This window comes from Ictidomys tridecemlineatus, chromosome 13 (genome assembly GCF_052094955.1).
Source record: "Ictidomys tridecemlineatus isolate mIctTri1 chromosome 13, mIctTri1.hap1, whole genome shotgun sequence".
Taxonomy (NCBI): Eukaryota; Metazoa; Chordata; class Mammalia; order Rodentia; family Sciuridae; genus Ictidomys; species Ictidomys tridecemlineatus.
Window position 1 is genome coordinate 17833471 of NC_135489.1, and position 17140 is coordinate 17850610.

The window sequence follows — 17140 nt, forward strand, 5'->3', positions numbered from 1 at the left end:
AGTGTTTTCAATAAATGGCACTGGGACAACTAGATGCTGACAAAAAGATAGTTCAAGTCTAAGAAAAAGAAATGGTAGATATCATGCAAAAAAAAGATTGGCTCTGGTTGCAGCAATAGTTTCTGTATGATATCGAGAATCTGTGTATCATACTTTATTGTTTTTTAAGTTACTTCAGGAAATTTATCATTAAATTTTCAAGTATTTAAATATGTCCCCAAGAATAGATTTATCCTTAAAAATATTCTAATTCTTTCATATAAAATTTTAGTTATTACCCATTTTCCTTATTTATGCAATTCTGTACAGTATATTTTAGATTACATGTAGACAGCTTCACAATGTGTGGTGCTTCTCCAATGTTAAAAAATTATTTTAGAACATCCAACATCATGATAAATCATATTTCATCGATTACATTTCTTATAAAAACCCTAGATTAAAATGTTTAAAAATATTTAATTCGTACCAAGAATATTTTCTAATGACATCACAGAGCATCACTTCTCCCTCTCAATGAAATTTTTTGTTTTTTAAAGACAAGAAATGTTAATAACAAGTATTAGCAAGTACATGCTATTACAGATTCAAAGTATGACACTGATCTGTGATAGGTAAGGTAACTAAAGTGAGGGGAAAAAAATAATACCTAAAAGCTTAACCATACTCAGAAGAAAAAAAAAATCAATAATCATTGCCTCTGTGTTTAAAAGGACCTTAATTCTAGACAAAGTGATATTTAACAGTTTGATAATCTATATCTCAGTACATGCATTTAAGACCAACTTTATTTATGTACAAGAACAGACACAGGAGTAAGAGCTCAGTGTACTGCATCTAGATTCACGGACTGCAGTACTAGATATTTTACTCTTTACATAGTATTCTTGAAACAGGAAGCAAACCAAGCTCCCCTCCCCCCATGTCTCAGCAAGAGCATGCTCCATAACAATAGTTCAAAGGAAAGCTCTATTCTGCAGTTGCACTGATTGTTCTGTCAGCTGACCTCTGCAGAAGGGAATTGCTAACCGCTGCCTTGCTCCTTAGCTGACAAATGAATGATCGCAGCTCCATCTATTTTCACTATGGCTGCCTCTAGCCCAGGTGCTCAGACAGAGAGCCCGGTGTGACATCTTAGATCAAGATGAATTGGCACAAACTCCTGATCCAAGATTGTTTTATACCATTTAATTTAGTTTCTTCCCTTGCTTGGATGAGCACAGCTCTGGTTATGGATTTCTATTCTAATGTACTGAAGCAGGCCCTGAAAGAAGCCAATGAAGCAGCTGCTGGAGCAGGGGACTGCAGGGATACTGATCAATAGGCAAGGCATTGACCCCAGCCTGCAGCCTCTGCAACGGCCACTGCTTGAAGGGGGAGGGGGCACAGAAGCACACATGGGCTGCTTCCTGTAGGAAATTAAACAACAGGGGCATTTGGAGAGCTCCGCCTCCAGCCCTGGCCCCCCACCTTCCCTATGTTCCTTTTGTTTAATTACCTCAATCTTGTCTTAACTCCCACTCCTGGGGAAGGAATTAAGACTTGGAAGTTCTAATAATGTACTTTCTAGCAGCCATTTGTACATTTTATCCCTACACTAATAGAAAGAATTGTAACAGGTGCCCTCTGCTAAGTGACCAAAATATGAAATCTTAATTAGCTGTCAAGTACATCACTTGGTGTAATTTAAAGTTTGGCATGTGCATAGTCTCATAATAACACTGCCCAATTGGCTATTAACACTACAGATGCTGAAATTCTTTGGTATGCAATTTTTATCATCACTCAGATCTGAAAGGATGATAGCTCTTTGTTAACAAGGAAAGAAGTAAAGGCAAGCAAGTCCTAAAAAAGACACTGACTGATTAGTCCATGCATAAAGTCAGGTGCCCACCCCTACCACTGTTCTAAAAGTAGCACAGCAATTTCTTATTCTTTAGATTCTCAAATTTGGAAACATCTTTAAATTACTGTTTTGGCCTATGTTTTCTGATAAATAATAAAAGGAATATGTAATTAGCTGCAATACTTTCCTACAAATAAACTAACAATTATCTAGGACATCTGAGGTATTAAAAATAAAATAATTCTGTAAAAGTAAACCTTTCTACAGTTTCATCTGTCTCATGAAAATTTGGTATTTTTTCACAGAGACATGGCTCCATTTAATCATGCTAAAGGGTGACATGGAGATCCATTTTCTTGACAGGACGGTTGATCACCCTATCACAGTAAGAAAATTAATACCTTCAACCAACTCTGTGTGGGAAACAGAAGCTGCCTGCAATAGTAAAGGACATAAATGTTCTACATTTAAGTTGCAAACTGAATGCAGGTTCTGTGGGAAAATAATGTTTCCTCATTATTGGGTTACTTTTAACAAAATATGAGGCTTTGATTTTATTAAAACAACCATTTAATTCATATGGTGTTCCTCAAAAGTACATAATTGTCTTTAGATTTAGCATAATTGACTCCAGATTTACACGAACAAGAGTAAACACTTTACTTACAGCTTAACTAGAGCACAGGTAAAATATTTGAGAAGTTTAAGCTATTTAAAGGGCTATGAGATATTGATTACTTCATTTAAAAAGCAGTCAGAGAGTGCAACCAAGAGGTCAAGATAAATTTAACAGTTTGAAGCACTTTACTAAATAACTCTAAAGATCATGTTAATTGGCTTTGTGCAGTTCTAGGGTAAAATTAATTTTATCCTAGCTTACAATAAAAGGATTAAAAGACATATTAAGTTCTTCAGTTTTAACTGGAATAGGAATCAATAGATTTGAATTAAGGCTAAAGGCGGTTTTATGAGAGATAGACTACCAGCAGATACTTTATATCTGCAATTAGCCATATATTGATGGGGCTCCGCTATTGTATTAGGTATTAAAACCTTAGATAAGTAGGTACCACCAATTTACTACTCTGAGAAAATACTTAAGAACTGTGTGATTTGATCTGGAAAACAGTTTTCAAAAGGTGATTCTTTGTTTAGGACTGAGTATCAGAATGCTTTTTATATTTGACATATGTAAGCATATTTCTAGTAAAAAATTAATGAATAATGTGCTTGAATTCAATCAGAATTCCCTTAGAGGTTACAACTATATTTAAAACACATCCCATAATGCAAACACACTATTGGGTTTTTTATTATTTGACCGATACATTTTATTAAGACTGGTCTTAGCATACCAATTTTATGCTGGAAATTTCTGGCTATGATAAGATCCAATCAACATTCACAATTCTGTGAATATTTTTTGAATTTGATATACATTTCAATATACCCCAAAAGGGTACTTTGAAATTCAGAAATACCTATTTGTTCATGGTAAATTAAAATAAAATGATATTTGGTATTTTTCTTCATTCTTAATATTTAATAATTTCAGAATCATATGTATGGGATAGTATTTAATGTGCTGCCTAGCAAAGTGAAAATAATTTGTATTTAATAAGACATATACACTATATGTTTATCAAAAACCATGGCTTCTGACTTAAAAAACAACAACAAAAAAAATCTAAACTGTAATGAATAAACATTGGAAAAAGAACTGTTTTAATTAAACAAAAACAAAAAAAGGATATGAAAAACAATGAATTGCAAGATCTCATAGCAGAAAATTAAAGGACAGAATATAGAGATTATTTAAAATAATTTATATTAAGCTAGAAATACTTTCTATTACAATTCTTTACAGTCTTGTTTTATGGGCAATAAGCTGCACTTGCGAATATTATGCTTTGATTAATTATTAAAGAAGAGTAAACTCAGAAGAGTGAATTTTGTTAATATCGGCAATCTGGAGGACAAGAGAACCTCTAGAATAAAGCATGTGATATACTATTTACAATGTCTGAATATAACTATAGTAGTCTCAGAATATCATTCAAGTTCTAGAAATGTTAGTTCATAAAACTACATAAGATTTCTACTTTTCGGACCAATAACATATCCTTCTAAAATTAGCAATTTTATTTATTTCTATTTTATTGACCCCAAAGATATTTAAAATTTGCTGTGGTATTATCAACAGATATTGATGATAAAAAGCACATATAAAATTGTATTCTAAGTAAAGATGATTTTAAGATAATTCATGGCTGTGAAAACTGCCAAATCAAAACATATTTTAAGAGCTGGGTTTGTAGCTCAGTGGCCGAGCACTTGCCTAGCATGTGTGAGGCACTGGGTTCAATCCTCAGCACCACATAAGAATAACTAAAATAAAGGTATTGTGTCCATCTACAACTAAAAACATAAAATAAAAATTAAAAAAAAAACATTTTAAACTAGTTTTTAAAAAACAGTTAAGTTCAAATGATCTTTCAGAAGTACGTTCATCAAAATAATCTTTCTCCTGACTGACTACTAAGTTAATATACCTGGTTACCTATGGAATATTAATTTTAATTTTTGAGACATATTTTAATAATCATCATATGCTGCTAATCAAATGTTAGGTGTCTCTCTATATTACATATACATAATTGTACTCATTCATAAGTATATAACAAAGAGACACAACTGCTTTTTGAGATTTTAAAATGTAATGCCCATGGTTTTAGAATAATAGTAACGTTGGACCTTAGAGGAGTAACTGTTTCTGCATATGTTTGGCCCAAACATCATCCATATCTACTTACTATTCTGAGTGTTGCTTGAAACTGATAAAGAACAAGGTCATAAAAATGTCAAAGATTACCAGATATGTAAAAGTAGTCTTCCAAATAAGCTTGTTAACAACAGAGAAAAAAAAAAACTTCAAGCTATAATATTTTAATAATTCACTTTTTAAAACAATCTAGTTTAAAAGAGTTTTAAAATGCTACAGTATTGACTAGTCAAATTTTACTTATTCAATCTATCCCAATTCTTTGTCAAATACTTCCGAGATAAATTTGCTAATTGGAAACACACAATGGTATAGATCAGGGACAAGCCAGTGTGAGAGAAAGGATGCAGAGACCTCACTGTCCTGGTAATGAATCCAGGTTTCAAAGGGTCTTGAGGAGGATCTATACCATTGTAAATGACGTAATTGAGCTTGTTTTCTAAATAAGTGCTTTTATACAAGTTACTTTCATTCACTGGCATAACTTAGAGCTCTATAATTTTTTTCAAAATATGATAAATAATTTTGATAGGAAACAAATATATACAACTGCAGATGGTTATATGGCCAAAAGGTAGCTGAAGGAAATAAAATAGTATATAGTTTTCAACGTTTTCCTCTCCACCTCCTAAAGAAAAAGATACAACTGATTAACTATGACTGCTGTAGAGCACTTCTGCCTTTATTTTTAGACTCTAACATTATCAAAGCAGGTGTCTGTGCAGGACGTTAGCAGTACAGGAGTTTCCACTGGGACATTATACTTTAGTGGCCCTGTGACACATCTGCCAGCACTGTCCTCTCATCTACTGACAAAGCACCTGGAATGTGCTTCCCAAATCTAGGCAGCTTTCACTGTTGCTGCTGCTGCACTATTTGCCCCCTCACTTGAAAAGTGAAGTAAAACAAACATGCTGTTAATTTGTATGCATGCACGATAGCCCCCTGCTGGAACACAAGGGGTTCTGCAAACGCATATTCCTTTCTGCTACTGCTGATTAAGCCATTCTGAAACAACACCTCTTTGCACAAATTAGTATTATGTATATGTGTGTGCATTTGACAAAATACACCAAGCTATTTCACACTAAATCAGAAGAAAACAAAATATCTGAGAACTTTATTCATTTATCTATGTAATTGTCTATTTATTTATTTATTTGGTACTAGGGACCTAACCCAGGGGTGCTTTACCACTGAGTTACATCCTCAGCACTTTTTAATTTTTTGGTTTGAGACAGGGTCTCACTAACTGGCTCAGCCTGGACTTGAACTTGCCATCCTTCTGCCTCAACCTCCTGAGTCCTGTTCCAGCAGAGGACTATTAAGTGAATGCATATAAATTAACAGCATGTTTCTCTTATTTCACTTTTTAAGTAAAGGGGTAAATAGTGCAGCAGCAGCAACAGTAAAAGCTACACAGACTGAAAGCACATTCCAGGTGCTCTGTCAGTAGATATGAGGACAGTGCTGGCAGATGTGTCACAGGCAACTAAAGTATGTTTTTAATGCTGGAATTACAGGTGTGTACCATTGCACCCAGTTCAAAGATAATTCAATGTAATCACTATCCTAGTGGTGTATCAATAACTTTGGTAACTAGAAAGCTTATCTTTCAGAGCAACTTGCCTGTTTTTAACTAATTCATGTAAAAATTCTTATTCTTCACATAGATACTGTTTTATACTTGTTTTTCCATAATATGCATTCTTATTTTTCACTATATTCTCTATCTAAACATCAAAAAAAAAAATGTTTTTCTTTGTATGTTTAGTGCAAACATTTTCAAATTGGGAGAAAGTAGAGATTTTTTACATTCCAAATACCTAAGACATTTAGGTAATGAGAAATCTTATAGGTAATACTTATCTTTGAAAATGTTTACTTCTTGTTTCAATTTACCTTTCAAGGGGAATCATATACATATATATATATATATATCTCACATTTCATATATATATCAAATGGAAGAAGCTATAATGTTAAGAAGATTATTATTATTAGCTTTTTCATGAGGAAAGAAAAATTTCAGAAAATGGTAAGTTGCTTATAAAATAATATAAATCTGAAAACATGACAAATCATTCTCATAATCTTTTCTCATGCAGTTTTTGTTCTGAAAAGATAACTCCTGCAAAGAGATTTACTTATGAAAACACTGGAATAGCCATGGGGTATTTCTGGGTAAAACTACACAAAACAGATGAAACAATACTCCATGACGGGTATGAGAGCTCTGCGAAGATTCTATACCTGTGCGTTACAGCACAGTGAGAAACAAACTGTTATATCTGAGGTCATTTTTATTCATAAAATGACAAATCATTTATTGAATTCACTTAAAAAATATTCTCATCTTGGCAATTATTTCCATCTACAAAGTGACATAAAACTGAGATCAAAGGGGAAAATTGCCTTACTCCGCCTCTGAGGAGTTAACAAATATATCTGTTCATCTATAAGTAGTATTTCCAATATTCACTTTTGTTGAATTACTACACATTTGGTCAGGATAATGAGACAATGATTTGACTAAAAGTTATCATTTTTAAAGGTTCGTGGGGAGAAAAACAGCAGTTTTAAGGGGTTTATCATTTTTATTTTTCTCAGACTACTTTATAATACTATCTTTGATTTTGAAAAATGATCACCTTATTTCACATGTTATTTTTTCTTCTGCTTTCTTCACTGTAAGTGAAATATTAAATAGAAATAATGGAACAGTTAGCCTCAAGATAGTATCTTGGAAAGCAATGGCCACACTTCTGTGGTAATAGTGGATCTGCATAGAAGTGTGTTAGCCAAACCCAAAGTTTCACAGTAAACATTTGACAGTCCCCAAACACAGAGATACATGATCCAATAGCAGATGTATGTGAGATTTTTAAAATTTTATTTCATTTATTTTTTTAGTATTGTCAGTTTTTATGCTCAACTGAGGCTAACCTATGGTATAATTCCAAAAAAACTAAAGAAATAAGAAGAAATTTAAAGGAGAAATGTAAAAAAAAAAGAGAGAGAGAGAGAAACAAACAAACAAAAAAAAGAAATAAGGAGCAAAAAATAAAGGAGAAATAAAAAGATCAAAGACAACTAAAGTTTACTAATTATATTTGTAATCAAGAAAGCAAACCTTTGAAACAGAAAAGGAGAAGTAAATAAAATTAAACCAAGAATCCATGCTGAAAGTCTAAAGGCCACTGAGAATGTAAAGCACAGACCCAAAATGGTAAGTATATTCTCATTATTAGCACTCTGCTCTACCAAATGTAGTCTGACTCTAATCAAAGAAAGGTGCATGATGGTGAGTGACTAATTCTCATTTTTCCAGAAGCTTCTAAGTAGCTCCATAGAGCATGAAGTAGTACTAAGCTTGAATTGCTAGTAGACAAATACAGAGAATTTTCATTTTTAATTGTGTTACATACTTGGGTTTTCACCATTGTTAAACTCCATGTAGAGAAGTGAGTTGTGTGCTTATGAAATTTGTACAGATGATTTTAAAATTATTTTGCATTTCCTCATTTTATGAGAAATATAACTAGCTTGTCAACAACTTGACAATTTATTATTTGGCAAAAAAATTTCACACTTTTTGCCTATAAATTTGATATACTTAACTATATACTTTCTCAAGTAAGCCATGTACAGACATCAAAATTTACTAATATTCTCTTTCATGTAATTACTGTATATGTTTTCCTATTAATTAGTTAGTCCTATTTAGAATCTGCTTCTGGGTTGGCTATCTTGCATATAGGAAACCAAAACAGGCTTGAATTTTAAAATTTTACATAGCCCTTTCCACAAGGGACAAGGGACAGCTACCTCGCTGATGCACCATAGGGTTGGAAAAGCTACCGTTCCTGAAATAAACAAAAATTTAATGTTATACAATTTTAAAAGGCTAGCTTTAAAAACATTTCTGCTACATAATAAAACATAATTATTAACTCAAAATTCTCCCTAATTCAACTCATTAGGTAAAATATTTTTCTAATCTTACCCTAATTCATTTTTATTAAGGCAGATTATTCCCATATATAAAAATCTACAAAATACATTTACATGGATGTTGGATAAGCACACATTTCAAAGATGGCTTTTTTTGTACCTAACTAATCAGAGACTTTGGGGCAGGAAAAAAAAAAAGGAGTACAGAATTAAGAGAAGATAAAATTTTCTGAAAACTCTTTAATTATTACCACCACAGACCGCTGATGTCGATATCAGAAACTGCCACAAGAAGGGTCAGTACAGGCACATGAAAACAATCCAAAGCAAGAGTTAAACATCTACTTCCCATTTATTTTAAATATAACTTACTTCCTCATTAACAAAAACATAAATAACTTTTCAAATACTTTATCCAGTGCTTTCGATTTCTACAAAATACTCATATAATACTGTATTTACTTATAGAAAAAAAATCCTCTCAAAACGCTAAGGACAAAAGGTTCCCCATTTTAAAAATACCAACAGAAAAACCTGAAATCGGTGTTTTCAGTAATTTTAAAGCATACTAGGTTCACATAAGTTCCATCTGCTCAGTTAAGATGCCTCCCACATTCACTAATGTATTTGCCTTAATCATATGATTACAGGCTGCTCATAACCACCTTCCAAATTCTCTCACCAAAACATGAATACTATAAAAATTTGCAAAGAAAAAAAATCCTTATCAGAGCACATAAAATATCTCCTAAGTCCAAGCGGAAAATTTTAGAGGAAAGGGGATCAAAGAACTGTTCTAACCAAAGCAGTGCCCATATTTTATAGATAAGGAAAGTTAAGTGGGTTAAGCGTTCAGGTGACGAGGAGAAGGACACAGAGAGTGGGCATTCATGGAAACAACATGAACATGGGTCTCTTGAATCTTCACTGGCATCTGCTGCAGTATGAATCTTTATTAGGTATCTGCAAATTCTTACAATTTTAAATGTTCCTAAAGAAATAATGAACAAACAAAATTCATAACTAGAAAAAGTCTTAAAATAAGTTTTGGTCTATAGTATGTAATGTTATATATACATTTTTTTTACTAGACAATCTAAAAACAAAAAAATTGAGGAGAGAAATTTTATCAAGCATATGAAATAAGTATATCAAATTAGTTTTATATGAAAATCCATATGAACATTGAAACATGAAAAACAACAGAAAATACTAAGCATAAATATATCTAGACACCAAATACCTAAATAATTTAACAGTGATAAAATCAGCATTTCATCCACAGAAACAGCTACATTTTCCATACAAGGAAAGTTTCTTCAAATACAATGTTGGTGAAAAATAGTAATTCAAAATATAAATTTAAATCTTAGTTACTTCTACATAAACCTTAATGTCAACTATAAGTATACATGCACATATATGTTCCAAAGTCACAAACTGAACTCCAAATAGCAGAAATAAATTCATAATCATTTCTGAAGCTCACATTGTAATATGGAAGAATAGCTAAAGTCACCATAAGGGTTAAGACAATCATTTTCTACTGCATACTAGTGCTATTCTAAGCCGATAGTGTGTTTAAATCCACACCAATGAAATCAATACAGCACTGTTCTATTCAAGGTGAGACCAAATAAACCTGTCTGAAGCTTTGAGAAATAGGCTTTGCAGTATACTTTGAGTGCTAAATGCCTTTCAGTCCAGAGATCTGTCATTAAATAATCATTAGCCATCATTCACTCTTCCTAAAAAGCTTAACATCTAAACTTGTTCAGCATCCACTAAAGCATTAGTATAGACTACCAAGTAAGTACTCATTAGCACTTAGAGATGTTTCAGTCACTCTGTTTAACTATGCATCATTTTATCAAAAATTCTCCCAAAATATTAACTCATATTTACCACTAAATTAGAGTACAATGGATACAAGTGATTAGTAAATACAAATGATTAGTACATCAATGCAATGATCAGTCTTGTTTGAATAACACCACACCACCTCACAAGCTACAAGCAACTCCTTCCTGACTGTTCAATGCAGATAAAATCTAATGTCTTTCCTACTTTTCAGCATCATGTTATTCAGTATCATACAGAAGTCAAATAAAACTAAGTTAATCACAATGGAGAATTCTTTGAGAGACAATATTGGCTTTGATCCTGTATGTATTTTTAATTTATGTATTTTATAATTTACCAGAAAATGTACTTTATCAATCCAATTCATAACTCAATTTCATATATGATCATCTCAACTACTGAATAGCTATTTTAATGGACACAGCATTATTTTAGAAAATCATTAATTAGATGAAATTAAGATATATTTATCTTCTATCTATTACTTGAAAGGTTAAATAAATAACACAAGATGATTTTTATTTAGTAATGTTATTGGCCCAAATGTGAAAACTTGATGGTCAAAGTAATTTTCTTTGTACTTAATTCTTGTATGCTATTAGACTAATCTTCTCAGTTTCAAGATAATATTAATGAAAATGTCATTTCTGCAAGACATTAATTTGTTCTTCATTTTTAAAAGCTCAAATAAAAGTATATGGCCAGATATTTATGATCTCATCTACGGTTTTACAACTTATCATTTTCAATTTATTTAATATAGATTTCAACCTAAATGAGAGCCATGACATTATATGAACATTTTATTTAACTGGATGACATGTAATATTTTCCCAGGAATATTTAGGTAACTTAGTACAAAATAAAAGTATGCTTTTAGTCATCAGGTAATTTAAAATTCCAAATATATATTGTGTAGTATAAATTACAATATTTGGAAACTTTCTAATATTCTAATTATTATTCCATTCAATCTATGACTTTTTAAATTTTTCTTTCAATACCCAAAAATATGAATAAGTATAATATTACTGAGCAAGTTTGGTAAATGTAACATCACAAAATTGTATTCAAATTATAAAAGATTTTAAGATTTGGAAATTAAAAGTTAACATAAAATCAAATCTCATCACAAAATTTCATTTTCATGGTAAAATTGTCCCTTTCTATGCAGCATTGAGATTTTTAGAGCTCTGTCAATTCACAATGGAATATAAAATGGCCAGTCCTTTTCAATTGTGAAGGCACATCCACAGATCCACTGAATTGATCAAGTCTTTAACTAAAACAAAATACCTGTGCAGTCACTATGAAAAGGAGAAACTTCTTTCAAAAAAATTTCAAAAAATAATAAAACTACAACAATCTACTTATTTAAATGTATACTATGTAGATAAAAAGAAAACAGGTGACTATGCAGAGTTAGAAAGACTATTGTGAACAAAAGTTCTCACTTTCCTATAAGAGCCCCAAAACTCAAAAGTTTTGAAAATATACTTTGGTGATAAATCAAAAATTTAAAGCTTTACAATTATAATTTACCAGAAAATGTACTTTAAGAAAATATGTAATTCATAGAATTAGTACCCCTGAACATGCCTGGAGCCTTGTCCTTCTTGAGGAGGTAAACTCTCTCAGGACCTTAGTAAATTCTTATTTTTTAACATAAAAAAATAGCACTGGCAAAGTGAGCATGGCCTGGCCAAGGCCTTTCCTCATCCCTTTCAAATTTTGTACCAAGACTCTCTTACTGACCATACAATCAATATTTATTTATGCCATCTTTCCTATACTTTAAGAACTGTTTTGCTTCTTTATCATTACAATTGTTTAATTAGTTTAAATGAAATTGAATTTTTATCCTTACAATTGAATTTAGCCTCTTTTCAATGGTAAAAATAAGAAAGTAGATTTTATTTGCCCCAACAATGCAATCGCTTTGTATATACTAAACAAGTACCTTACAAATAAGAAACAAGATGTTGTTTTCAAATAATGCATGCTTTTAAAGATATGTTAGATTAACTGTTAATACAAAACATAATCAATAAAAGCAATTCATTCTTGACTCTCAAATCTCACTGGGTATAGGTAAAACTTCAATAAAACCAGTACTCTTCTGGATTTTACATTTTGAAGCATGATTACTATTTTATTGAAAAGTATATAGAAGTAACACAGTATTTTAAATTATAGTCATTTTGAAACTAAGTTGCAACTTATCCTGATTCTTTATGAATAGACTAGGCCTTTATGGGAAATCAATGGGAAGGCAGGTAAAATTAGATAGCCATGGTTACCAGAATATCAATAAGAGATACAGCAATATCCAATTCCAAGTCTTATGCTTTAAAAAAAAGGCAGCAAACTACACTTTCTGCATGAAACAATACATTTTCATTATCTTTATTTCATTATCAAAATTATTATTAATACTAGATTTTATATTTTCATTTGGAATGTTCTAAAAATGAAACTATACTAAAATGGAGAATCATAAAAATAGGCTATTTAAATTTTATCACACTTTTAATATTTATTTAGTATAGACAACATACATAAATGAGAAAAATTTTCAAAAATATGGTGAATCTGCATTGTTGAATTTAAAAGAAGATTGTATGAAATTAAGATAACTCAAAAAAAAGAAGGAAGTTCTTTACAAGCATATTTATCATTCATATACAACTAATCTATAAAACCAAAATTCAGTATGAATATTACTTATAAAATATTTTTAAAACACCTTATGCGGTGAATTCAATTTTTTAAGTTATTGAATCAATATCAGATCAAAATGTTGCTCTTAAAATAAAGTCTAGAGAGTTCAAAAATGTATAGCACAAACAGCTGACAATAGTACAGTGTTCTTAATAATTTTTAGCTTTGCTTCTGTTTTTCTTTGATAATGAAAATTTATATGTAAATTTTCTTTGATTTGCTATTCAACTGAATATACTTAGGTTCATTTGTAAAAGGGTATAACCATGAAATTTTATAGAATATGCTTACTTATATTAATAATCTCACCCCCTTAAACCTCAATTTAAAGAAAGAAATGTACTCATCTATAACCTATGGAATTTTTTTTGTATGAAGTATTGAAGGAGTACAATGGTCTAATTGTTATTGGAATGTAATAGTTACATTGCATTCCTTACCCTAATCAAGTGTTCAAAATGGCAAAATTTAATTTTCATAAGAGAGACAAATCAATACTATGATACTTATTTTTCTTAAAATATGTTTCAAAACCCCTCGAACCAAAGATTGCTTATTCCTAAAGTGACAAATACAGAAAATCAGAAGGTTTTTGAAATATGCCACCAGTGGTCCTGTTCAGAAATGAAAGGCCAATACTACATTAAAGAAAAAAAATGAAACCACAAATAAGTAACAGAATTATGGCAGGCCCCACAGTATCACAGAAGCTCGATACTCAGACTGCTCTGCTTCTGGAGCAACTCCAGAGAGAGCTAACCTGGTGTGATAAAAGACTTGACAAAGCAGTTCTGACTGCGCAGCAATGCTAAGTTGTGGACTAATACAGGAACAGGAGGCCCAATCGCTGTCTTTCACCATGCACAATTTACACATGGCTTTATCAATAGCCTTAGTGCTGAATACAGAACACACTCTATTTGGCTTTCAGTCAATTAAGCTTTAAGCTGTCAGCAAACAAGACTTTTAAGTTAATTTTGAATCACCACGAATCAAGTTGAAGGTTGTGAAAGGGCGGCTCACATGCCGGCATGAAAAAAGGCAGTTTAATTGCCTCTGAATAGCTATTATATGCTGCAATTGGCCTATTGAATCTTAGATGATCTATTTATTTATCAAAGTACAACCATCAAAGATTAGTAAAAGAGTGAACAATATGACTTGTACAATCACTATTTTGCATAAGAGATTGATGTATTTGTAAAATATAAAGAATTCAATTTTTAAAAGTGCATTTAATTTTTTAATGTAAAAATTTGTGAGGTGGAAATTGACAGAGCAGGTAACATAGGAATAAAGAAAGTGTTTTTGTAGAAAAATAAATATACACATTTTTTTAAAGATACATTTTTACCACACAGTATTTTCATCTTATTTAATACAAAAGCAATGATCTAGAATGAATATACTCCTCTATAAATGTTCACATTATAACTGTCCATTAATTAAAGAAAGTCAGAAAAAGAATTATAAAATTGAATTCAGGGACTTTAAAACATCTTAATTTAGAATTCCTTACATTAACTGTGAGAAGGAAAAAAAACACCAAACACTTCATTTTTAAAAAGATTTTTTAAACAAAGGTTAAGGATATCTTAAGACAATGATAATCAAATTAAGTGAATTATTATATTCATAATACCATATACCATCTATTTTTAAGAAAGACTGTGGTTGGTCACAATCCTAAACAGTTTTTCCCTGAAATTATTTTTTTCAATTGCATGTACTCGGGTTTATTATTATAGGGTTACTCATGAGTGCTGGATGCATGTATTGATTTTTTTATTAGGAGAGAGCAGTGAAGCATTAGTTCAGTGGGGGGGAGGGAATGCTCAGATTTTGTAAACAGATGTAAACATAGATCAAATTTAGGGATGGTGAAACTGAACCATTTTGCTTTGGCTGAGATAAGCAGTGGTTTTTCTTACATTTTTACATATCAGTCTTTCAACAGTAAATGTTCTGAGCCAGGTACTCCTGGTTACTCAGGGTACAACCTTGCATTCATGGTTATATTAGGAAATTAAGCTCTGATCATACAGAGATCAAAATCTATAAAGTATTCATGGTTATAAAAATTTGGACAGAATACAGGTTAATTTTTGTTAGCTTTCCCTCAAAAATAGCCCCATATTCTTAGAAGCCTGGACCCATCCATCAGCATTTCCAGGGAGCAGAGTGTCAGGTTTGAGAATCAGTACAACCATCACCCCAGAAACCACCACATGCCAGGGGCTGCCATTGGCTGAGAGTCTGGAAACCCTTTCTCCTTCCCTCTCCACCCATCCATTATTATAAAATACTGTGCTTGCATTTATATTCACAAAATATAATCATTTACCAGATACTTCTCATGAAAATCAATGCTACTAAAACCATAAATATCAAGACATTTAAGTCTTTCCAAGGGAAACCAAGGAGGGAGCATGTTCAGTATAAAAGCAAAGCAGAAACTATGACAAGAAGGGATATTCTTATTTTTCATCATTATTAAAAAGAATTACTATAGACTTCTTGGTATTCAATAGTCACATATGTTTACTGTGCATCTCCTCTTAAATCTGTGTATTTTAAATATTCGTAGAAGACACAAAGTCTTTCAAACACTTTCATTTTACTCATACAAACATCCACTCATTTGAAGAGGGAGGGAGGACACAATGAGGAGAAATACAGACAATGGGTTCTGCTGTCCTGTACCTAGAACTCAGGGAAGGCAGGTAAATCCACACAAAGACAAACTAGAGGGCATTAACAAAGACAAAGGAGAGTGTCATAGAAAATATGCCTGAACACAATTGACTTCACAAAATGGGAACAGGGTAAAAAACCTGAGGCCCAGCGGTTGGGTAGGTAGCCTAAGTCACACAGCTAGCAAGTGAGGTGCCAGGACATGAACCCAGGCCGACTAACTCCAAAGTCCATGCTTTTAACTACCACCTTAAAGAAAAAATTAAAATCAGGATGAACCTTTTCCTCAAAGGCCTCAGAACTTTACAGGAAAACATAAATCATGAACAAATAATTAAAATCCAAGGAGGAAAGCAACACTTAACATCATTCAAAGGCAACAAGAAGAAGAAAGCCACGGATATTCAGAGGAAGTTGGTCTCCACCTGGAGAAGGAAGGTCTCCTGGTAACGGTGCAATTCAGGATTCAGATTTTTAAAAGATAAAAAAAAAGGGGGGGGGGATGGATCTAAAGAATAACAAACTGTAGCTAAGGTAGAGTCCCATCCTGACCACCACCCCACTCTTGCCTCCTCTTGTTCCCCCCTTTACCCTGCTCTAGTCTTTTCCTCCTTCTTCATTCTATTTGTTTATTTAAATTTTTGGTATGCGGATTGAACCCAGGGGCACCTTACCTCTGAACTACAGTCCCAGCTCTTTTTAATTTGAGACAGGATCTCACTAAGTTATTTAAGGCCATGCTAAATTGCTAACAATCTTCCTGCCTCAGCTTCCTGAGTTGCTGGGATTATACGCATAAGCCACCATGCTTTGCTGCCCAACTCTGTTCTTTTCCCAGGACACACAGCACCTTCCACACTATAAAGTGTATGTTAATTTATTATATTTATGGCCCTCTGTCCCTGCTAGAATGCAGCTGAGAAAACAGGGAATGACACTTCTGGTACTTTGTTCACTGACGTTGCTCAAAGATCTAGAACAATGCCTGGCATGTGACAGTTTACTGAATATTTGCTGAATGAATGAATAAAGCACAGAAGCAGATCAGTTCCAGTCATTTTTTGGGAAACAGAAACCAGTTTACATGGGCCCAAGAGCTCATAGAAGCATAAGTAGAAGCAAAAGCCAGATGTGAAGTAACCAGACCAAGGAGATTAAATGATATTATAAAAGCAAGTGAAGATTTGGAATCATATAGTGATTATTAGGAAGATTAATCTGACAACTGTACCTTTAAGAGATTCAATATATGAGAGAAAACAGCCACCAAAAACTTCAAA

General features: G+C 32.1%; 1 protein-coding gene across 6 annotated transcripts in view; it reads right to left on the bottom strand.

Moving 5' to 3' along the window:
• The window catches only part of Wdr7 (WD repeat domain 7), a 327637-nt gene that overhangs the window by 132004 nt on the left and 178493 nt on the right, over positions 1–17140 (bottom strand). The gene's annotated exons all lie outside the window — the stretch shown is intronic.